Genomic DNA, 24109 nt, shown 5'->3' with positions numbered 1-24109 from the left:
GATAGTTCTTAAAGCATGTTTTCCAGCATGTCTAAAACATGGAACTTTCCTATTGTAATGTTTGTTATTTTGACTTAAAACATAACTGTTTTTCTTTAATTGGCTTAGTAAAGCAAGATGTCTTTGAATTCTTCCTATGTTGCTAACATTCAGAGCCTTTTACAAACAGAGGAATGCTAAATGGATCCCAAAATAAGATTTCTTTTTCACCATATCTAGCTGATAGCTTTGTAATACAGCCATTATTGCTTTAGTAGAAGCAGCATTCTGTGGGGGTATCCTACCCAAACCTTTTCCTAAGCCAGCTTTTCAGCTGTTGGCTTGTAGAATACCTTCAGACCTGCACAAGTGAGAACCATGTCTCTCCCTCGTCCTGTCTCTCTTGTTCTCTCCCCTCCCACTTGAAAGCGTGGCAGGAGGATCTTCTTAGAGCTCCCCTTATATGCTGAGTTCCCAGAGGTTTGTGATGCTTCTTGCACCAATACATTTTGCTGCACACATGGGTGCATTTCTGCCCAGCTGGTCTACGTCTGTTTTTCTCTAGAAAACAGGAGGCTTTCTTCACTGTACTGTGCATTCCTTGTGCAGCCTGCAAGCTGGTTTATCATGACGTATCTCACTGAGCCAGCTTTCATTTGTTTGTCTTTCTTTAAATCCTACTCAGTATTACTAATTATCCAGTCATGTTAAGCCAGATAAGGCATAAAATTCAGTTGTTTTTTCACTCAATAATTCTTCATTCAGTTAGAGTCTTGCTTTGGTTTGCTGCTGCTGGTGGTTAATCTAGGCGTGGATAATGCATATGTGATTAGGATCCCTTTGAAGTGGTATTGTTTGGATTTAAATTACCGTGTCTTTCAAATGGCTTTAACCATGGTGTTCCTCTGCTAAGTACATTCTATTTGTTGTCGCAGTGGATCCCAAAACATTTACAGAGGAGCCCATACTCACCTAGGTTAACACACGCAGAGGTACAAAGGCCATCCAGAAATTGAGACTTGAGAGGTTCTCCCTGAAGTAACTAAAAGAGTCTGCTCTTTGTGTTGGCTCTCTGAGGGGAGTACGTTAGGGCAGTAACGAGTTCTGCATTATCTTATTATGACTGAGTGGAGGAGGAAGAGTATTGCCCTGAAAAAGAATTTAAAAACACAACATTGGAACAATATGCTTGTAAGTGTAAATATCCATCTGATTTCAGCTGGTGACAGAAACATGTGGCAGTCATGAGTTTCATGACTGAGAGCCACTAGTGCCAGGAGTGATTGAAGATGGTATCCACCATGGTAGCTGTCTGTGTATCTGTCAGCTCTGTTGAGATGATGGGCATGGAGGTAGGAATGCTGCTGTCTTTCAGACAGCCCGGTGTGTACTAGGCTGCCTGATCTTTTGAATCATGGGAATCCTGTTTCCATAAGAGGTCTACAGAAACACCGGGAGCTAAACTGGAAAATGATCACTTGCAGTTATTTAACTGGGGAGCTGGTTGAGGTGAACTATAGTGGCTCATCTGGCCAGCAAGCTTTGAAATATTTCTTTGGTAGATAGAGTTTAATCTGTCTGTCTTTTAGAATGAAATTGCAGCTTGTCCATTTTTGAAAGATGCATATCTTTTGCTGAATTTGAATTTTTGAAGGGAAGAGCACTGCAGAGAAAAATCAGTGTCTCATGAATAGGGTGCAACCTGTACAGCCCCAGACTTGCACTCGCAATTTAGGCAGCACTTCACTAGACCCTTGCAGTTTTGTCTCTGTGGAATTAATCAGTATGCTAATCTGATTTTAGTCTTTTGCAGATATTTTGTTTCCATTTTTGTCTGTTTGTACAAGTTAAGCCATGAAACACCATTTCACTAAATCAGCGTGAAATAAAACAGCTTTTAAAAAATATATTATTTTAGAAGAAATAATTTAAGTTTCTTTTAGCATTGCTTTTCATACTGTAAGGACAAAAGAAAGCAGTGTTGTATCAGTGAGCTTGCTGTCACACTGGTTTTGCCAGTAAATACGTGTCAAATACTAAATTGAATGGTTTTGCTATGAGCATGAGCTTTAGATTCTGCTTTTCAGAAAAGATTTGCAATAATTTGTCCTTTAAGGATAATTGAGAACTGCCTTTTAGATTAAATACAGTGAAAAGAACTCTTTCTTGAAACATCTAGAATCTTGGTATGTCAAAGGAGATACGGAGAGCAGAAAATAAATGTGCAGATGGGGAGGCCCGAAAAAACATCAAGTGCAGATCCTGAATTTATGCACATTTCTGACATCGTTGGATGAAAAACGCTGCTCTTATCGTCTGTGTGTAACCATAGCTACCGTGTGATGATTTTTTTTCCTGCAACACAGAATGAAATACAAGGCTGGAGAGTGGTCTTGTCTCAGCTTGCACCATATGTATTTGGGTGATAAGGCTTATAGTCAATGAATGTAGTTATCAGTATGGCCCACGTGCTTCTTTAAAAATAGATTCAGATTTACATCTTCATGTCTCCATTAGTGGTTTAGAGGGGAAAATGGTACTGTATTTCCCTAAGTACTATTACATGAGATTTGAACCATGTCTTTTTGTGTGTGCTACTGTCTTGTATTTGAGACAGGAGCAAATACAATTTTGGGCAATGGGGAGACTCAAAAGGCAACACACACTTGAATATAAAGCATAGTATTTTAAATGATTTAGAGATTCAGTGCCACAATCTTGATTATTGAATACTTACTAGCGGAATAATGCACTTCCCTGCTTCATCTGGTTCTGTTTTCATTTGGATTTTCAGCTTCATCATGAGCTTGGATGGAAGCAGAGATGAGCCGGGAATTCTTAACCACTGACTCTCTGCAATGTTAGAAGGGTTTCTAGAGAGGCTGATAGCTTATGCATGGACCTAAGAATATGTTTGTGCTTATCTCAAAAAGTGCACGTGTTATATTCCAAGGATGGCAGCTGTGAATCAAAAGCACGTGCCTCACATGGGCAGCAAAGTTAGCCTGGTGGACCCTTAATTCCCCCTTTCTCATTGTCAATCACCTCTCTGACCACTATTCACTAGCTTAGTGGCACATTAGTAATGTCATACCTCTGGTGCAGGAAGCTGTCATGGAGATACTTGCTAAAATTGCAGTGTAGGTTTTTTAAACCTTTGTAACTGATGGGTATTCCGGAGGGAATTATTTTTTCTTGCAACATAATTATTGGGATTATATGTGCTGGTAATCAGATTTCTGATAACGCTGCTTTTGCTGTGATTTGGAAATACTTGGATTGCATTTGTTGCTGCTGTGGGGGATTTTGTAACAAACAACAGAAGAAAGCTTTTGTGGTTTTTATTTTTCAAATTTATCAAGGACTGAAAAGTGCCCCAATGTTTTACCTTCCTCTCAACAAGCTTTTCCTGATGGAGCGCAGGAAATTATCTGACCTCTAAAAGAGGTTTACAGAATTAAAAAGAGTAGTCTGGTGAAACACACAAATGAAGTTAATTCTGGCAGCATATTGGAGGTCAGTTTGTGGTAGCTGAGGGAATGATTCTAACAGTGAGGAGAGCTGTGAAACTGTAGCTCTGAAAGGAGGAAGAAAAAATAAGAATAGTTTGTTAGTTTCAATGGATTACAGTTGGTGCATGATTTGTGAGCAGTAGGCTCTGAAAAGCTTTAGAAAATTCAGGAAGCTTTTTTCAAATGAGATTATTTTCAAAGAGGCTCATATTAGAAGAACTGTGACACAATACACATTTTATGCAGAAAAACGTAATAGATGAAGATTCTCCCCCCAGAGTAGAAAAGTAGAGTAATTATAGTAGAAGTCATTACACTGCAGTGTGCCTTGTTTTCAGGAGGTAAGCAATGACGCATGAGGATAAGAGAGTACATATGTGACATTAAAGCAGTTCATGTGTAAACAGCAAAAGTGAATGATTTATTAAGCTCAGATAAGCATCAGATGCAATGACAAATCAGTGACATGCAAATAAATAAGAAGCAGGATGCCAAAGACTTGGTAGGACATCAGTAACAGCACTATGCTACAGTCTTCCTTAGCAGTAGGCAACAAAAGAAAACAAAATTGCAAGCAAAATCAGACAAATTAAAAATACATGATGGCTTCTTCCCTCTGAAGAGGTGGCTGGGAGTGTCACTACTGCTAGCAGAGCAGCTAAACAGGCTATGCATGAAAATCAAGGTGCTGTCAAATAAGGGAAGAAAATAACTGATGTTGGAAGGCATTGCTCGTGCTCTTCCATACAGAGGTAGCCTAATGCTTGCCTGGGAGTCATTCCGGGCCATCCCTGCTGAGGAGCTATGACTCACTGGGACTTCTGGGAAACATTGTCAGACAGTGACACTGTGACCACCATAAATTGGACAGACAAGCAAATTGGCAGGCAGGCTGTTTCAGATAATGGACTCCATTTTTTCCTACAGAGAGCTTGAGTGTGAATGGGAATTTGGCCACCTTGCAATGTCAGCTTGCCATAGACAGTGAAGTGGTCAAGTCAGTTAACTGTTAATGTTTAAGGATTCTCTTCAAGAAAGCTTCAAAATAAAGAAATCTTGCAGAGAATAACTGCAGGAGAAGCTTCATGTGAAAAAAGCAAGGAAAATGTTGCCTCTGGCAACTTCTGTTTGCCAAACAGAAGTAAACTATTTCAATTGATGACCCTTAGGAAACTACTTCCAAACTTCACTTGAGAGACGCTTTTTGTGATCACGTAATTCTGTGATCTAGAAGAAAGTCATGTATGTTGAACAGATAAATCTAAATTATGGACAACTTATAGTCACGCTTGCAAAAACTACCTGCTGTAAGTAGACGAGCTGCAGGTGATATGTGTAAAAGTCACAGATAAAATATATGAATGTGAAATAATCTAAAGTAGCAAGAAAAACTTGCTATGGCAAATATGCTTGTCAGAAATACATATAATGAATGTCTGGCTGTTAAAAAAAAACAAAACAAACAAACTTTCAGGAAGCAGCAAATGACTTAATTAAAAACCAAAAACTTTACATACACAGAGCCACTAGCATGTAGCCATGTTCTTTTTATATCATTTCTTTAAGATCTACATTTGATCTTAAAGTAAACCAAGATGTGTGTTGTGTTTTTTAACATACTCAGATCAGCATGACAAAATGGATAACTCCAAGTCAGAGGGAAACATTTGGATTCTCATTTTTAGAATGTAATTTATATTTTCGTATGTGTTATGGTGATTGATATTTTAAGATCATATCATAGAATGTAAGAAGGCTATGCTCCCCATGATTAATTTGTCAAACTGAATTAGGATAGGATAGGACTAAAAAGATACTATAATAGGTAGCTTCCTAATGGAGAATGCAGCTGGATATATATGGGGAGATTATTACATAGAATCTTGGAAGATGCAAAATACTCAGTAAGTAAAGATTATATGCCTAAAGAAAGACATTAACTGGATGCTGAACTGTTCCTTGTCTCATGCATAAACACCAATCACTTGCTTCAGCTGTATTCCTTTGATTAATTTGGGAAAGCCATATCACTTGCACATTTTACTGCTTTCTTACATATTTATTTTTTCCTTTTTTTAAAAAAGAGGGCTTGGGGTGTTTTTTCTTGTTGTGCTGTACTTTTTTCCTTTCTGTTTCTAATGGAATCCTTTTTTTCCATCCTCACTCCGATCTAGGTAAGCCCCACCCTGCTTCTGTTTTGCAACAGCCTCAGGCTTCTCTCTGGTTCTCTCTTGTAGATGTACTGCTGCTTCTTTATTATTGTTCACCCTCTTCATCAGAGTTTTATCTCATAGATGCTCACTACTCTGCACAGTGTTGTTTTCACAAATACATGTCATGTGCTTTATGACTCTTGTGCTTTGTTTGCCCTTTGCTAGCTCCTTTTATCAGGGGCTTTTAAGCTCCTGCTTATAATGTGCAGATTTTTCCTTTTGCAGATACTGAGCTGGAGGGGATGATTCTCAGAGGCTGGCAAATCTATTATTCCTCTTTTGAGATGATTCAGTGGATTGGGAAACGGTGTGGACCCACACTCTGTTAAAGAACCAGTGCAAAGATAATGGGTGAAGAGCTGGAATCATTTAACTTTGTAGTACTAGAATGGGGTAGGAAGTTGTTAAAGTTTGCCAGGGGAAGGGAAAGTAGCCAGACTTAAATTCTATGAAGATAAGTTGTCGTGTTGGAATATTTTTTCATTCCTGAATGCCAGCTAGCCTGCCTTCGTATTCCCCGTGACAATTGTGAAAGCTTGTGAAGTCGCATTTATTCTACATGGCCCAGTCTAGTGGTTTTGATGGAAACAGACTGCATTACAATGAGTGTGTATTTAGAACTGTGCCTGTGCTAACAATGTGTTAGGGCACCCCAAAGAGTGAAGAATATTTCCTTATGACAGGGGAGAGATCCCTCAAGTCTTACCTAAAATTTTGATTCTGTATGAGGTCACAGCATAAACCAAGTTACATGGTTGATTAAACAATTCTATGGTGTTTTGTCTGTTGAAGCCTACTTGGTAATAGGCTTAAAAATGTAGAGGAGCTGCTGTATGTAGGATATTGTGGGAGGTACTGTTTGACATGTGCTGAGGGAATATTATGCCTTTGCTCTAGGTTTTGTGAATGACATTCTGCTTATGGAGGTGGGACTGTGAGATACACTCTTAAGGATTGCCTTAAAGTGATAAACTTGAAGACTTAGTGAGGAAGAAAAAGTCCATAACAGAGGCTGTTGCATGCCAGTAGAAGATAATTGATTTCCTGGAGCTCAGTGTGATTGTGCATTATGTCCAAGGCACCAAAACCAATGTGAAGTAGTTTTAATAATGAAAATGTCTGAATGTCTTAGATTAAACTTTTCCTAACCATAGCTTTTTGCATTCCAAGCATGATGATAAGCCACAATATTATTGAAGTACTGCAGGTCTGCAACTATTTAAGAGATGTCAGCCAGCTATCATGCTGTTCGTAGCACTATCTGTAAATTAAAATTAATACATTTACTGTTAGTGATATGTGGCTTCTCTTATGTATCTACTTAATAAATGCCACACCTATCTGCACGAGCTACAGTTATGTGAAAAAGATGTACTGACTCATCAGTAACTGTAAAATAGGCACAAACATGTTTTTAATGCATGTACAGGTAAATATTGCAAGATTGGTAAATAGGTTGCATAATATTTAATGTATATAAATATAATGAATAATATTTAAATTTATATTCCTTCTCCCTTCTCCTTGCAGTTTTTGAGCGGAGCATCCCTTCCTGCACAACAGTTTTAGAACACCTTCTGTTATTGATCTTAGTTTCTACATGCCCATTCCTAAAAGGTGGCTCTTCTGCTTTCGTAAAGATGGCTTTGTAGAGCTCACTCTCTATAGGGAAAGCACCCTGTGAAACTAATCCTGCAAATTACTGTTGATTCTGTGAAACACTGCACATACAAAATCTTTTGTTGTTCCTGAAGAGGAAATATATCTTTCTTGTAGTGCTAAGAATGCATTTTCTCCGGTTCAAATTCAGCATAGTTAATTTTTACCTTTTTATGATATGTTGCCAGTAGCTTAATAAATTGCACAGAAGCAGGTTTTGTTAACATACCCAGCATATATAAATGTTTAACCATTTGTGAATCTTCTTTTTAAAAGTATGTAATATAGAAATTGTTCTCTAATTGTTCCTGAGCTATGTTTTAGAGTAGAAAAGACTAATGCAAAAATAATTGAAATCCCAATTCTGCCATTTTGTTATTACAAAATGTGAATTTGGAGCAGCTGATCTAGTTGTTGACAATTCTTGAGCATGACTTCAGCAATAATTTTTAATAGCATTCATTTTCTGCTTACTTACATTCACTGGAAGTTTTCACCATTGCTATGGACATGCTGTGGAAGAGATTGAATGCAATCGTAATTAAGTAAATAGCTTAGAGAGCTCTTACTGAGGAGATGCAATGAGGTGCGGTTGTGTCATCTTCCAACTCATATGTTTAATTATGTTTAAGGAGTAACTTTCTAGTAAGCCTGTCGCTTCACACCAAGTGCTGCACGTGGTGTGTGCTTGTTGACTTTATGTTTTGGGATTTCATCCGTTTTTTCAGGCACATTGAAGCAGAATTAATGAGAGAGACCAAAAGAATTGATAAAACTTCAGCACAGTTGCAACTCAAAGATTGCAGCAATTCAGATCTGTTTTAGTGATCTCCAATATGGAAGACAGAGTACTGTTTAGAGAATAGGATTTGTCCAAACAATAAAGAGTTTCTGTTAGTATGATAGCCCTGCAGTTTAGTTTGACTGTAGGATCTAGATAATGGGAATGTTATGATTCAGATTAATAGCTAATACTTTAATTACTGAAGGAAGAAAAAAAAAAAATAAGGGCAAGAGAAATTCCTTCAGTTGTATGAAAATGGGACAAAATTTCTCAACTTCAATGTGCAAAGGAGCAGAAGTTGACAAAAACAACTGGTAGAAGACAAGCCTTTGAAATGTAGGCTTCTTTAGGTGTAATATTTTTCATTTCAGCATCAATTCTGCAAAAAAAGGCATGTTGTTGGACTTCTGATTAAAAATATAAATAATCCTAAAGATTAGATTTTTGTGGCAAGAAGGACTAGACTACTTGAAACAAAAGTATGAGATGGAAGAATTTTGTATTCTTCTTTCTGCGCAAGTATTCTACCAGGGGGATGAATTAAATTCTTAATCTGTACCCAATTTTGTTATTGAAAGTAAGAGGATTCTGTATAAAAAGCATACAATGCTTATGGCTTTTCTCTGTCTGTTTTAAAATAGTTCAGTCTTTGGGACCATAGCCTGGGAAATGGTGCTACGTACATACAAAAAATTTTTCTCCTTTTGTTTTTAAAAAATGTGGGTGTCTCACTGCATCAAACGTATTCCTTAAAAACTTGCATTAGTTAAACACCTGCTATCTAATCTTGATCAATAATAATGGAATGAAATGACATACTTTCTTGAATGAATGGCGTAGTTTGCTGTAACTTTCATAGCCAGGTAGCTGTGAAATGCTGTGCTTGTTTAATCCCCATTAGCTAGTGCTTGTCACCAGACTCCAGGCCTTAATCTGGAAGATCACATGTCCAAAGCTGCATATCTTCCATAATGTATTTTGCTCTTCTGACTGGCTGTTTATTTGTATGGGCTGGACTTGAATCTCTTACTCTTTTTCTTTTCCTCCTGTGAATGCCTTGAGTCTGACTTTTCAGGAAGGGGTGCATCCCGAAGCAGAGCACCTGCCATGCAGAAGAGTTATATAGTGGAAGAGTGTGAGAGGGGGGAAACCTGAGTGAGCAAGTCTGAGGGCTGATGATTCATTTGTCACACATGTTCCTTGGAAAACACACTTTGTATTCCCATTAGACTTCAGTCCTCTGAAGCCTTAATGGTGTGTAGAAACCCTTTCTTTTTCTCTTTCAGTTGTCCTTTAAGATATTAATGATTTTATGGGACTGAGATGAGCCTCCATACTTGAGGTGAGCCCAGATTAGTGCTTTATCTCTGATGTCTCTATTCTGGTTGGTTTGGGCTTTAAGACAAGTCTGTTATTTTGCTACTTCTTTTACTAAGCATTGCAATGGTCAACGCTATTTGATACATTTTAGATATCTACATATACTTTTATATGCAAAAAAAATTCTGAAAATAGATATCCAGTAACCCAGTAAAATTAGTTGTTACATACCATGTGAAAATGATCTAGATAAGACTTGATTAGAGAAGTCACTGTGAAGATCAAGCTTTTTTTCTTGAAGCAAGTTCAGGGAAATGATGCCACGAACAAATAACTGTTAGATAGCGCTTAGGTCTGCAGGGAAAAATGGCCACATGCTTGATATAACCAGTGTTTCTGTGAGTGTGCTGTTTTGCCTGAAGTCGTCTTTTTGCTAACCAGAAATGTCAGTGAAAATGATGTAAATTGACAAGATGTGGCAGTACACTGTGTAGTTTACCAAGATGATTAGGATAATGCATCTTCATGTTTCATTGTGAGCCACAATACAGTGAAATATTACTGGCTGGATTAATTGTGACTGCAGACGTGTTTAAAACTCAACCTTTTACAAAATGCCTTAACTCTTGTTGCTGGAGAAGACCAAGCTATCAGCTAAGCTAGTGTAGGGCTGCATAATGAGGATTCACAGGCTTTGCTGTAGCTAGATTTGTCTTACCCTTGCTGCTGAATTCCTGGTAGCTCCACAAATATTCCAGAGAATGTAAAGGTTGTCAATCTAGTTGGATTTTCTTGTCTGAAAAGCACCCAAGTTTGTCAGAGGAAGGGCTTTAGAGTCCTAGAGTCACTAATGGTACAGCTTGTGTCTGCATGGGGATAAGAGCTCACGGCAGAACCATAGTTCGGTTTCTTTTCTGAGCTTTTCTGGTCTTCGTGCTCCAACTGAAGAGCAACGTATCTAATTTTAGGGCTGTTGCTCAACTTTTGGGCTAGATACCAGTTTAGCATCTGGTGAAGTGATCAAGCAGTTAGCTGGTGCAGTCTTCTGCAAGTAAGAAGGGTTTTGAATACTGCAGTTACCATCTTAAAGGAAAGGAATTTTCTAGCCCCTTTCTTAAGATCATTTTGTTTTAATTTTCAAAATAGTCATGCATATTGCGCGTTACTCTCATCCTCTGTTAATACTCACTGATAAACAGTTCTTAGCTTGCAAACAGATTCAGCTCTGAGTATATCATCTTCACAGAAATGGAAGGCCTTGTAGGAAGAGATGGGAATTCTTCTGCTCCAAACTTCATCAGAGGTTGAATAGTTAACGTGTTATCTAGTGCTCTGAGATACAGCATGAATTTCAGGTAGCAGCATACAATAGAAAACATGAATGGCTTTTAGGTATTCGGTTTGTCTTTATTTTGTTTTTTATCTTAGCATCAACAGCAATATTTTTAAAGGAATTGTTAGTACATACATAGTTGAGAAGCTTCTTGCATTTCTGTGAGCGTGGATGAAGCAAAAACTCAGCAGATCAGCCCCAACTCAGATACTGCAGATGGCAACCTTTAGTGTGCATATGATAAAGAAGATCAGTTTACTCAGGTTTTAAAATAAATAGAAATGAAATATAGAATAGAATAAGTTCTGCAAGAACCAGACATTCAGGGAGAAGTGTTCTTCACTTTCTTTAAATAAATTCTGTAAATGTAGCATGAAATTTCATGAACTGGAATTTGGGATATATAGCGATATATGTTAGTCCAATATATTTTTACAAGCTCTGCCAAATGAATGTACATTTAGGTTGCGGTGTTGGGATGTTAAAGCCTTCAGTAAAGAGATGCTGTTGCTAGAAGACTTCAGAGAGACTCTTCAGCTTCAGGAAACTCTTTGTTCTTTATGGGTGAGCTCATAGTTCATGGAAGTTGGAGAAAAAGAGAAAAGAGCAAGGAGTAGCATTGTGTGGAGTAAAGAAAAGAAATGCTCTTGCATTAGTTCGAGTAGCTTGATGAGATCATTACCATGCTATATGATCAAGGAAAGATGTAAGGGTACTTTGGAAGCTGATGTTCTGATTAGGAATAAGAAAATAAAATATGGGAGTGGGAGAGAAGTTGCATACAATTACATACCTGTGTGTAAACGTAAGGATTTGTCTATGAGTGACCCATTTTTGCCCCCCTGTGGACAATGTATGCCATGATTTTATTTTTTTGTTTCTTGAAAGTCTCTGTGAGAGACTGAAATCAATGAAAATATACGTTATGTACACAAATTCTGAACTGTAAGCTCTGTGGCATTTTAAGTACAATTTGAAATTTGAGTTGGCTGTTTTTATTTTACATCATTGGCAAAAGTCTGAGATCAATTTTTTGCTGTTTTCAGTAACCACTTCAAAGCAGTTCTTTCCTCAGTAGCATACTGAGGGTAATTCCCTGCTGTGCACTATGCCAGCAAGTGGTGAAACTGTCCTTGAAGGTACAGATGATACGCTTATGAATGCTATCTATTCTGTTATCTTGCTTCTCCTTCACTTACCTCCCTTTCGAAACAGAACAACAAAGCAGAAGACCAGGACCATAAAAAAAAGAAAAAAATCCCTAACAAAGCCACAAAGCCCACACAAGCTTTCATTTGAGGTCAGGATCATTGGTTGAGATGGTATTTGTTGCTGTCGCTTGTTTTTGCCGTGTCTGGCTGCCTGTGCTGACTGGGGTCTGGTGTGAGCAACATGTATCCTCTGCTGTTTGGTAACCAAAGGTGTCTCCGAGGAGGAAAAGCTGTCAAGCTACCTGTTCAAAACCAGGCTGTAACAAATACTGCCTGCAACAGGCAGCCTGCAAACCTGGTGGTAAGCTGCTATGCTGTTAAAGCTGCTGGTTTTTGTATGGCTGGATTACAGTCCTTGCCTTGTGTGTGCACTCTTCTGCTGATGCTGTTTTGAATGGGCACACACCTCACCCTAACCACCCACGAATGCTCCTGTACTGTACTTCATTTGTTCTATAGAAATTATTTTTTTTTTTTGTTCTTTCCCAGTTAATTGCAAGGCATTCAAGTTGATATTTGCACATGAGAAGCAGGCTTGCTATGAGTCAGCCTCATTTGTCTGTCTAGCCTTGTGGACATGAAAAAATGTGAAAATGACAATGGGGCTTAAAGTCATGAAAAGGAAATATCAGAAATCATATACAATTACTTACCATAAACACAGTTCTGTGTTGGCATACTTAGCCATGTTGCTCGTAGCCATCTTCCTATACCTTCCCCAAACTGCAGCTACAGGAAAGAGAAAAAATTGTGATACTGTCTGTTCTGATACTGTCGTTAGATCTTGTCCCCTTTGTAGAGTTGCTTCACAAGCTGACAAGGCAGTGCTGGTTGCAAGTCCTGTCCCAACAGATGTCTCTGTTTTTCTTACTACTTATCAGCAGGCAACATCCTAGTCTTGCATTTGCCTGAAAGCAAGGGACCCTGGATAACAGAGGGAAGATGCATTCTGCTTTTGTTAGTGTCTTTTTTAATTTGTTTGGATTTGTTGGTTTTTTTTCATTATTTTGAGGTGTAGAAGAAGTTCTACAAGAGTCAGAGAAGAGTAGTGGTTCTGTGGAAAATCAAATGCTATGTTTTTTATCCTGATGTAATTCCCATTTATTTATTTATAAATATATTGAGAATGCGGAAGTTTGGAAGGATGCCTCCTAAGGCATGTTTTCTTTCGCCCCAGTCTGAATGATGGAAACCAACAACTGCTGTGATTGTTTAGAATCATCACACTAACCCATTAATTACCTGACTCCATTAGCAGGCTTGGGGGGAAGTACACTGCTCAATTGTCAGTTGAGTATGCTCGGATAAAGCTCATCTAGCTTTATTCAATCTAATGTTTGCAGTATTGATAATTATACACATCCTTCTATTTTTTGGTGGATATTTGATATTTCTCTGCAAGTACTATGTATTTGCACAAGAAATCAAAGATCGTTAAAGTTCTTTCCATGCATTGTTTAAATCTTGACCTCTAATATTGCTGTATCACAACAACTGTATCTGTACATCCTGAAATCTAAGTGCTAGTGGTCATTCTTATTGGGTTTTGCTTTTTACTTCCTTCACCTGGATGATTAATTCCCACGAAAACAGTATGGCAGAGTACTGGAATGTACAACGTGATCGATGCTGTTTGTCTTGAGTTGGGCTAACAGGAATAGAGAAGAAGCCCTAGACCAAGCTACAGACAAAAAGTGAATGAAAATGGAGTCAAAAAATGCATTGTGCCAGGCTGCACCTCCTGTCTAACTTTTGCACAAGGTTTTTTAATATATATTGTACATTCAAATAAGGTGTAGTAGAAAGAAGGAAAGTTTTAAGAATCTATCCCAGCAAGAATTTTATTAATGAATTCATAGTAACAAAATGTGATTTCAGTTGTTCCTGAACAAAAAATGTTTTAAGATACGTCCATTTTGCAAAGGTTATTCAGATCAGCTGAGAGTGCAGGATTTCTCTCCCACAGTTTGGTAATTGGAGGCTGAGGTGTGGGGATAAAGAACACGACAGCAATTCCAAACCAAGAAGCACAGAAGATATTTTCCTCTGGTGCTGTGGGACCCTGCATCTTAAGCCCTAGGCCATCAGTCACAGCTGGTGGAGCTGCCTTACAAGCAGCCTGAGAAGGGGTCAGCAAAATTCCAGCATTAAAAACAAAAATCAATCCTAAAGAGATGACCACAGCAACAAAAAATCAGCAAAAGCAGACTTCAAAGCATGTAACAGGGCCGCGCTCAGCTACACTAAGGAGTATCCTCACTGAGAAGAGAGAAACCAAGGGATGTGCACCCAAAACAATTGCAATTGTTTAACTATCCAGAATTCAAGTCACTTATTAGTATTCTTGTGCAGTGTGTTACATGGCAATGCTGCTTAAACCAGTGATCATAAAAGTTTAGAAGCAGAATGTTTTGGTAATACATGTGCTACAGAATGGTATTTCATGCATCACCTTAAATTACATCTTAGCATTCAAGCACCAGCTTTTGACCATGTCAAATTTAGCAGGTAGCTAAAATTGAATGTATGTTATCCAGTCTACTTGAAGGCTAGCTATTAGCCTCTGCATGAGTGTGGTCTCTAAACCCTTTTCACAAAAACAGCAGCTAATAGGCATGGATGCTGTTTTCCTTCCTGTGCCCCTTTCCATCATGTCTGTCAGACTATTATTTTACTTGTCAAACTATTGTTCAGGCAGTTATTTATTTATATTGTGCCTTATTCCTGTCCAGGCATCAGCAAGTCTGTGGGTCATTTCAGACCCTGCAGCTACTCCTCTCTGATGAAGATAAAAAGAGATTCTGCAGGCTGATGATATCTGTGCTCTGTGTAACAAATAGCCAGAATATAAAATTGAATATTTTCTTACACAAGATGAAGTGTTTCTGTGACTGGTATTGCAGAAATGAAAGAATATTAGTATGCAGAAACCTGTTAGCAATTGAAATACCTGGCAGTGCCCAGAGGTGAGAGATGATAGCATTGCTTTAGGACAATCTGTGCACTACAGCTTTGTTCCCTTGTTCAGTCTGCATGCATGCTCTGGAGCAATGGGGCAATGTTAGCTCTTATGCCAGGCTACCAGTAGCTGAAGTTAATAAATAATCCACAGAAACAAAGCAAAACCAGATGTTATTGCTTTAGGAATATGGAATATTGTAAAACTGGCAATTTTGCAATTGATATGTTGTATATATCGAAGGATAGGATGGGATTTTTTTGCAATTCTGAAAGGTTTTTTAATTTTCAATTGTACTGGCTGGCCCATAGCATCCAATATGAAAGCTTGTGGGTGATCAATATTCAGGCTTTACTCTTGTACAGTGACAACTTATAGTTCATAAAATAGACATGCGGTGCTTTAGATAAACAACACTTGAGTTGATTTTTTCAGTGTTTGTCTCATAGTAGAGCAAAATAGAGTTAAAACATGCCTATTTTCTTGTGAGCTACTTGCACAGAACGTGAATCAAATTCTTATCTGTTTCCTATTTTGCATTATTTTATTTCTGCGGCTTCTCACCATTTAAATGCAATAAACTGTGACACAGCCTACTTTGCTAATGTAGATAAAATTGAAGATCCAGATTTCTATGTCCTGGAAGGAAAATCAAAGCACGTGGTCGTATTCCACCATCCATTTTGTAGCTTTTTCTAAGCTTGCCATGTGATGTTTCTGTTTAGGAGGGAGTGAACAAATTCAGCAGCATCTCTCTGCTGTTTATTAGTTGCCCTTAGGTGCCATGCACATTCTTCCTGTCACCCTGTTTTTGTTAGTAAGTTCAGAATAGATGTTTTGTGTGAGCTCTGAACGTAAGGCTCAGATGCTCAGTTAAGTATTGCTGAAGCATCTTGTTATGTTGTAAGCTTGTAACATCTTTCTCAAGAGTCCAGGGTGTGAAATGATGGTTTTGTTTTAAACCTGCTCAATGCAAAATTGAACATATTTAGGGATATAAATATCAAGACATTTGTGAAAATTCCCCCCGGATGAATGTGAAGATGGGCTATCAGCCTCTTTCTGTCATTTGCAGGATGAGGTTCTATAAATGTTCTGCAACTAGATCATTTGTGGTTGTAGAAATGATTCCCCCCAGCCCTAGCTTTGTGCAGCCTTTCCTGTTCCATTTTTCACGTTCTGCAAGCTAACTTGTATCTAATGTTAAGGCTAATTTATTCATTCGTTTTCCTTTCCTGGAGATGTATACTTCTGATGTTTCATTGCGAATTGCCTGGTTTTTCTTTGGGTAAAACACATCAAGTACTGTGTTTTCTTCCTTTTTTTTTTGTTTGTTTGTTTTTTTTTGTTGTTGTTGTTGCTTTTTTCCCCTCCTGTTTGTTTTTCAGTCATCTGTTTAGCCCTTGTAAAACTTGTATTACGAAATGAAGATACAACCTAAGAAGGTTACACGTTTTTGTCTTTTGGTTATACCTGTGGCTTAGATCCTTATTTACCAAGGGCACTGCATGAATGGCAGATGAATTGACACTGCTGTTGAATGAAGCTCCTGTTAACTCCTTTTGCTGCCTGCCCCCTCATTCAGTTCCAACGTTACGGCAGAGCACAGGGACTTGCAACCCTCATAGCCTTCTTGTGGAGAAGGAAACCATAGACTGTCTTCAATACCTTGTGAACCCAAGATTTGAGGTGTTCTCCTCTGTGATGCTTTAATGATAATAATAAAGCTTTAATAGCCGTATAACCTGTCTCTAAAATGAAAATAACAGAGGAGAGACTGACTTCCTGCATTTTTGTTGATAATCATAAATAGTTTCTGATGTATTTCTTAACAAGTCTTGACAATATTTATAATTAATGCTTTCTGCATTTCTGTCTACTCAGTTTCTTGTTTTCTCACCACTTCTTTTAGTTTTTCTCAATCAAATACTAATTATTCCTCACTGATTATTTATTTGCAGTCTTGATCAATACAGGAAGAAATAAAATGATCATCTTAATATATGCCAGTTTCTAGAAATGGCCTCCAGATTCTTCTCAGTTCACTTCAGTTGCTTTCTTTCCCATCTCATGTTTTAAAGTGTTTTATAACATCTAGAGGTTTTTTTTGTGTTTTTTTTTTTCTTTTTTTTAATAAGCTTTCTAGATGGTATAACAACTGATACCTGCTTTTGTAACTGATGGAATTCCTATTTTATATTGCTTGTATTTTATATTGCTTTTTTCTGTATCAGATTCATCAAAAGCTATCTGTGTGAAAACACACACCCTAACCTGTTGGAAATGCCTTAATAATCAAATTTTTGCAGGTTAGTGAAGATTGTCAGGTAATCTTGATGGACTGCCTGTTTCCACAGTTGTTATCTACATCCCCTCTCAAGAATTCCACAGCAGACTTTAACTATTAAATGCTGCTGGAAACAGTCTGCTGAAAGTATATACTAATTCTAAAAATGACTAACTTGCACACGTCTCTAACAATGTTCCCAGTTGCAAGATATTGCCATTTAATTGTTTGTATGTTTTGGGTTTCCATATATACAAAGTAAAGGTGATTTTTTTTCTGCATTGTTTTTTTTTCTCCAGGTGCCAGTTGCTTTTCTAGCTAATGCTCATTCTCTCATTCCATATGGAGTTAACAATGAAAGTTTCTTTTTTATATAGCTGGAACACACTGAATCTTGGTGTTTATTGTAGCTATGCTCTGGATCCTCTTAACAGGCTTTCATGCCTTCAGATAGAGCTCAGTACACTGCAAATATATTTCACAGCACTTAACTGAACTGTAGAAAACAGTATGATTGACTTGCAGCATTTTGGCAAGCTCACAGCGTGATCTGTTAAAGCAAACATTAACCAGGTTAATGAACAAAAAAAGCCCTTATTTGTATTCTATCTGTTGTCTCAAGGAAGAATTGGATCATCTTCTGTCAGAAAGAACGCACAGTTATATTCAGCTTTAAGACTTGGGGTTCTACTTTAAATTGAAATGATGGCTTGTTTTGCTTTTTCTTCCACTCCTGCAGTGCCCACACTTAATGCAGGAGAGAAATGAGGCTGTTTCTGATCCTAAGCCTGATTTTGTTTTTGTTCATGCATCAGCCCCATGGCAGTACTCATGATTTGCCTTGAGGTTGTTGGTTGGCAAGCCCTGTGCTCTTCCTCAGTTATGCGCTACAGTGCTGGCAAGTGCACCCCAAGCTGTGCTTAACATAAGTATGAAACAATTTGGATGTTGCCAAGCTGGTCTGATAAAGGTGGATCTAACTGTCATTAGTGGAATATCTGCCCTAAGTTTCTGTGGATCTGCAGATAAATGGAAAACTATCTGTCTGTCAAATTAAAGAGTTGTAGGTTTAAATGCTCCCTGATAATATTGTCAGATGGGCACTGGGAATAGTTTCTCAGTTTCCTGAGATGTGATTGTATTGGTAAGGAAAGTGTATGTATTCTTTGAAAGAGACAATGTGGATCTGACTCTTGCAAAAAGAGCGATGATTTTTTCCACCTAAATAGGTAATTAAAGAGAAAAATATCAATTGCATTCCTATGTTGGACTCTGTTGTAGATAAAAATGTAGACTGTCCAAACTCAGATTTTCAGTAGAAAAAAATCTTTTTTATAGATATTATGTCCAATTTCATAGCTGCAGATTTGGCAGTGTTTCTATGGAAGGAGAATATTTCTAAAGCTGGGCTTCTGAAGTGTTCAGTGTTTGTTAGGCAGCGCCATCATCTGCATGGCATTGCAGCTGACTGGATGAGACAGCAGCATGGCAGGTTGTCAGGTGTACCAAAACTGGGTGCCCACGGCCTTTCGTGAGAGGAGCGGGTACCTGCCGCAGTGAGCAGCTTCAGGGTCTGGTTCTTGCTGAGCCACATGGTAAAGTGTTGAATTTAGCAGCATCTGTGATGGAGCCTGAGTGAGGTTTAACACTGTTGTTCTTGTGTTCTGCCAGTCTTAGCTCTACTGAAAGACTAAGGGACTAATGGTTTGTATGACCACTTTATCTTTCCCTTCAGATGGGATACGCCTCTGTCTAACCACCACTGTGTAGCCTGGTAAAGAAAGGATTGTGTGAAGTCACCTATTTAATTTTCCAGGCAGAGAAATGAGGTGGTAAAATGTTGAGATCTGTCTTGGACTCCACTCAGTCGTCCATATTTACTGTCTTCTCTGCTGTTCACGTGAGTGGATGTACTTTACAGATCAGGAACTGAAGCACGTATGTTGTTAACACATCAAGTAATTTAAAGAGAAGACAATCGGAAGAATAATTAGACAAAGTCACATAACCACTGTAAAAATGAGTGTGCAAACAGCAATAATCTAATTATTGAGCCTGATTAATTTGGAACATCTTTTACTGGAAGTCTTGCTTTCTCGCTTACTTAGTTGTCATTTAATATGAAGTCAGGATTATTTATTAAAATTTATTTGAGTTTTAATGAAGTTAGTCTTCCTTGCTGAAGAAAATGTGCGTCGACTCCCAGTTTAGTTATTTGGAGAGCTTAAATTCTTTTGAATTAAATATGCAGTATGTATGTAGCTCAACAAAATCACTGAAAGAGCTTAGTCATGGAGCAAAATATTATATGCCAGTAACTTGGGTTTAAGGAACAGAACAACTGCACCCTCTAGTGACAAAATTGTATGTATGCAAGAAGATCAAGGCAGATTTTGAACTGTAACGTGCCATGACAGCAATAGAGAATCTGATGTTACAGAGCAGGCAAGGTTTGGAAAAAGATAATTTGTTATTTTAAAACATACATTGGTGAAATTCTTAGAGCATTGCCTTTGCTGCTTACTAATGTGGCACTGAGTGTCAGGCATAGTGAATCACGATTTATGTTGAACACATTTGATTAGAAAGGAGCCGTCACGTTGCTTGTCAGTGTGCCATGTCATGCTTTGGTTATTGCTAAGAGATAGGAATATTGTTAATAGAACACTGTGTGTTTGAACAGTGTAATGTGACAGGGTGTCAAATGTACTGTAAGCAACATCAGCAATTTCTGTAGGGAAACAAAGCATGTTTGAGTTATTTGCATACATTAGAAACACTCAGCTTCCTCTCTGAGCTTAAGCTATTTGTTAGCTTACTGCTACAATGGCACTGTAATGAAATTTTCACTGATATACTCTTAAGAAGTCAGTAATTAATTAAATACAATAGCTGTCAGGGCTTAAAGGTGAAAGCTGGAAATGCATGTGTTGAAATGTAAGGATATATTTAAAAGACTCAAAATCGATTTTGGTCACTCTGTGCAATGCAGTTTTGATACGGTCAATCTTTTGGTATTAGGCTGCTTAGTTAGGACCTAGAATTTAGCTGGACGCAGAGAGTTCTTTAAATGATCCTAATCTTACTTGAAAAACAGTGCCTTCCTTGCAGCATGCTGGCAGTGCAGTGGTATTGCTTTGCTTGTCACCTGCTGATTCATCGATCTTGCTTCCTGCCATCCCTTCTCATCTTTGCTGGTTTCCCTCTGGCAACCATTCCTCTCGCATAACATCTGATAGCCGATACTCCTTCAAGTGGAAAGATGGTTTTAAGTGAGCTAGGCGTTGTGTTGTGTTGCCTGAAATGGCTTCCAGATGTCAGAAGGTGCTTGTCATATGTACTTCCTGTGGAGAATTTCCTTATTAATTATGAGTTTGGAAATAGTTGTTAATTGGCAGTGGTTCCCGTTATGTTCTTTAAGAGTGAGATCATCTGTCATGGAAGTAGTTTTAAGATGTATTGAATCTTTCTTGTTAAAATTCTTCCAGTTTTGATTGTTGGTTTGGTTTTTTTTTTTTTTTTTTTTTTTTTTTGTGGTGGTTTTTGTTTGTGCTTATGTGCAAAAATTTTTTTTTTTTTATTTTATGGTTTTTTTTTTTTTTTTTTTTTGCAATAGTCAGTATTGTGAGCTCCAGAGCTCACAATACTGACTATTGCATACTAATCATAGATCCATGGATGATGATATGTGAATTTTTATGCTTTGAAATTTTCAGTCCTGTAAACAGAATTGTTAGATAGTACTTAATGTAATCTCTGCAGCAGAAGGCTTCATTTCTAATGTCATTAGTACTTATTCTGAAAATACTTATTTTTGAAAAAACCTTTTAAAAATATTTGAAAATCACATCTAAGCTCAACTCGTCTATTAAAATATTTTGAAAAAGGCAGAATGTTGCACATGACAAAATTCAGCAGAGGAAAAATGAGATGTTACTTTCTGCTCAAATGTCAATAGCTTTTTATTAAGACCCCCCTTTTTTTTTCTCTCTGAAACATGTTAAGAAAATTCTAAGGCTGTCTGCATTATGTGCCATATTTCACTAGCTATGTCAGTATACAGAAGGAATTAGAGTAACTACTGAAATGAATCCATTATGCTTGGGTTAATTGTTTCTGTTCTTCAAGGACATTTCTGTTCACAGAGCTCCGTGGCACAGAACTGTGAAAAAACTGAAATCAAAGCAAGAGCCTGGGTCAAATCTTTAGCTAAAATTTACGTATATTTTTCTTGTTAGGTATGAGTTAAAATTCTTGTGTCAGTGCCCAACATCTCTGCAGCTAAATGAAATTGCATGACTGCACGTGTCTACAGGATTCCAAAATGATGATTTCCTCATACATACCAGGACCTACTCACATTTGGGTCCAGGACAAAGCCTTGCTTTTATTGCAGTAACTCTTGCATAATGGATCTCTTTGGATGTTCCTGACCAGCCTTCAGTTTTAAGATTTCAGAAACTGTTTTAGCAAAACAATTGTATCATTAACTGTGCATTAAGCACTGAAAAATTATTTTTGAAGGAAGGTATCTTTCACCTACAACACGTGATAGAAAGAAGCATCCATAAAATTCTGGCTTTGTGAAGTGTCATGAAGTATTCCCAACTGATAGTACTGTGAACCATAGGCAAGCAAACCTGTGCTTTGAAATCAGCTTGTTCTGCTTTGTTAATTCACAGAAAAGGTCCAGAATGTATAGAATGAAAGTTCCCATGGGAGCCAAGCACCTGCTGCCAACACCCAGCTCCATCTTCCACTTTGGATGAGGTATAAATCTATGAACTAAAACCATGATTTCTTCTAAGACTGGGTAAAAAGGGGCTGAGTAGATCAGTATATTGTTGTCACTGTTTCCATGTCTGCAAGTGCTTGTTTAACAAATGGATTTGAGATATTGTTTTAGTTCAGTCATGTCAGTCAGCTGTCAGTAGATTTCGATTACTATTGCTTTTTTTTTTTTTTTTCTTCTCTTGGGTAATGTTTAAGATCCAGGCTGTATTTTCCCCTTTATCAGTATTCCATACCTCAAGTTCTCTTAAAATAAAAGATTCTTCTTCCAAAAAAACAAAAACAAAAACAAAAACAAAAACAAAAAAAAAACAAAAAAAAAAAAACAAAGAAACCCTGAAATTAAATAATTGAACAATTATCTGCATTGGAATTGGTACTTAAAGGGATTTTCTTGTATTTTGAGTTGTTAAAGTATTTTCCTTTACATATAGTTTTCTTTTCAGGTGTGAGTTCATGAAGTGAAAATTAATAGGTTAGCTCTAAATCTAACAGATTTAATATCTGTGATTTCAATCTGAACTTCAATATTTTTTACTGGTTCAGTCATTAAAAGTAGAAAGTCATGTTTGCATATCAGCATTCGTAGCAGCACCTTAATTACCAGTGGTGACCCCTATAAATATTTGGTGAGTTACACAACTTGTCGAATGGCAGCTATCGCGCTTGATAATCCTAGAAGAATTTTTCCATGCTGTGGAAGGGCTGCCAGGTATGTTTTTAATTCTTGTGTGGACATTGAGAAGTCTTTCAATACTAATGCCTAAATTTCAGAAACAATTGTATTTTACTGAGAAATAATATTTTAGTTGTGTTACTTGGGGTAGTATGTGGAAGTTAACATCATCTTCATACAGTATCTCAGGCCTCTTTATTGATTTTTCATCTTTTATTTTCTGCAAGCTTCAACTATCTGAATAATGCTGATTTTCTTCTTATTAAACTATATTCATTTTGAATTTTTTTTTTCCCCCCGGGTTGCCTTTGTTATTTTTCCAAACCTGAGACTGCTTGTTAAGGCTGCAGAGCGGGACGTTGGTAGTGGCTGTGGTCAGTTTATTTGGGAGTCATGGCCGTGTTTAGAAGTGAGGCAGTCATGCCAGTTTGTGCTCTGCCCGCAGGCAGAAACTCTGTTCTCATCTAACAGAAAGCTGGGCTGCTCTCCTCCCTTCCTTTCTTGTCATGCAGTTCCCAGACACTTAAAATTGCTTTCCAGCCTAATGATAAAGGTATCTTACCAGTAACATGAAGAGCTCTGAAAGTCTCTCTTTTCAACTTCTTTGCACTGGAGAAATGTGCTACATAGTAGAGCTAAGTAGCAGGACAGCTAGAGTATGGAGAAAGGAATGCAAATGCTAACGACTTGTCTGGGAACCATTCTGGGACTGCAGTAGGGATGTTCAGGGGCGCATTAGGTGGCAGTGGCTAGTCCTTAAATGGTTAGCTGTCAGAAATTTAATTTACTCTGTAGCTGCAGGAAGAAGCATTAGTGTTAATTACAGTGGAGTGTCTGCCTACAGTGACTTCTATGCAACCACAACATGCCAGTTTTTACATGTATGGGTAGGGTGGGCATGGGAGGGTATGTATGTTTTTAAATGCATTTAGAGTTCATATGTATGTATATACACACCTGTAAACAGTGTTTACATGTGTGAAAACTGTGTTGTAGAAGGCATTTTTGGATATATTATATATATATATTATATACAACTACACATGTGTAGATGGATGTGTATACAGATGTGTTGTTACAGATAGCTAACTTAAACAGCCTTATCATATCCCAGATAATGGCATTAAAAACCAGGCTTTATCTTTTGAGCTGCAATGTACAGCTGTGCCTACAGGAGAAATTCCCATGTGTGTGCAGATGAAAGTCACGAAGCTGTGCAATTGTGTACAAGTGTCACGAGAGACAGCAGTGTGTTTGGTGGATCTGCAGTTGCTCTGTATAATCTTGGAGTTTTGGTGAAACTTTTCTCAAGGCTGCTACTTTCATGTATTATTATGTTATTGTACAATCTGCAAAATCTTAACAAACCAACACAATTTGAGGAC

The 24109-nt window shown here is 37.7% G+C and overlaps 1 protein-coding gene across 2 annotated transcripts in view; it reads left to right on the top strand.

Moving 5' to 3' along the window:
• The window catches only part of ANK3 (ankyrin 3), a 346475-nt gene that overhangs the window by 103827 nt on the left and 218539 nt on the right, over positions 1–24109 (top strand). The window lies entirely within an intron of this gene.

The sequence above is a fragment of the Lagopus leucura genome, unplaced genomic scaffold (genome assembly GCF_019238085.1).
Source record: "Lagopus leucura isolate 7727_CA_CO unplaced genomic scaffold, USGS_WTPT01 Super-Scaffold_739, whole genome shotgun sequence".
In the NCBI taxonomy this organism is placed as follows: Eukaryota; Metazoa; Chordata; class Aves; order Galliformes; family Phasianidae; genus Lagopus; species Lagopus leucura.
This window is presented reverse-complemented; position numbering and strand designations above follow the sequence as displayed.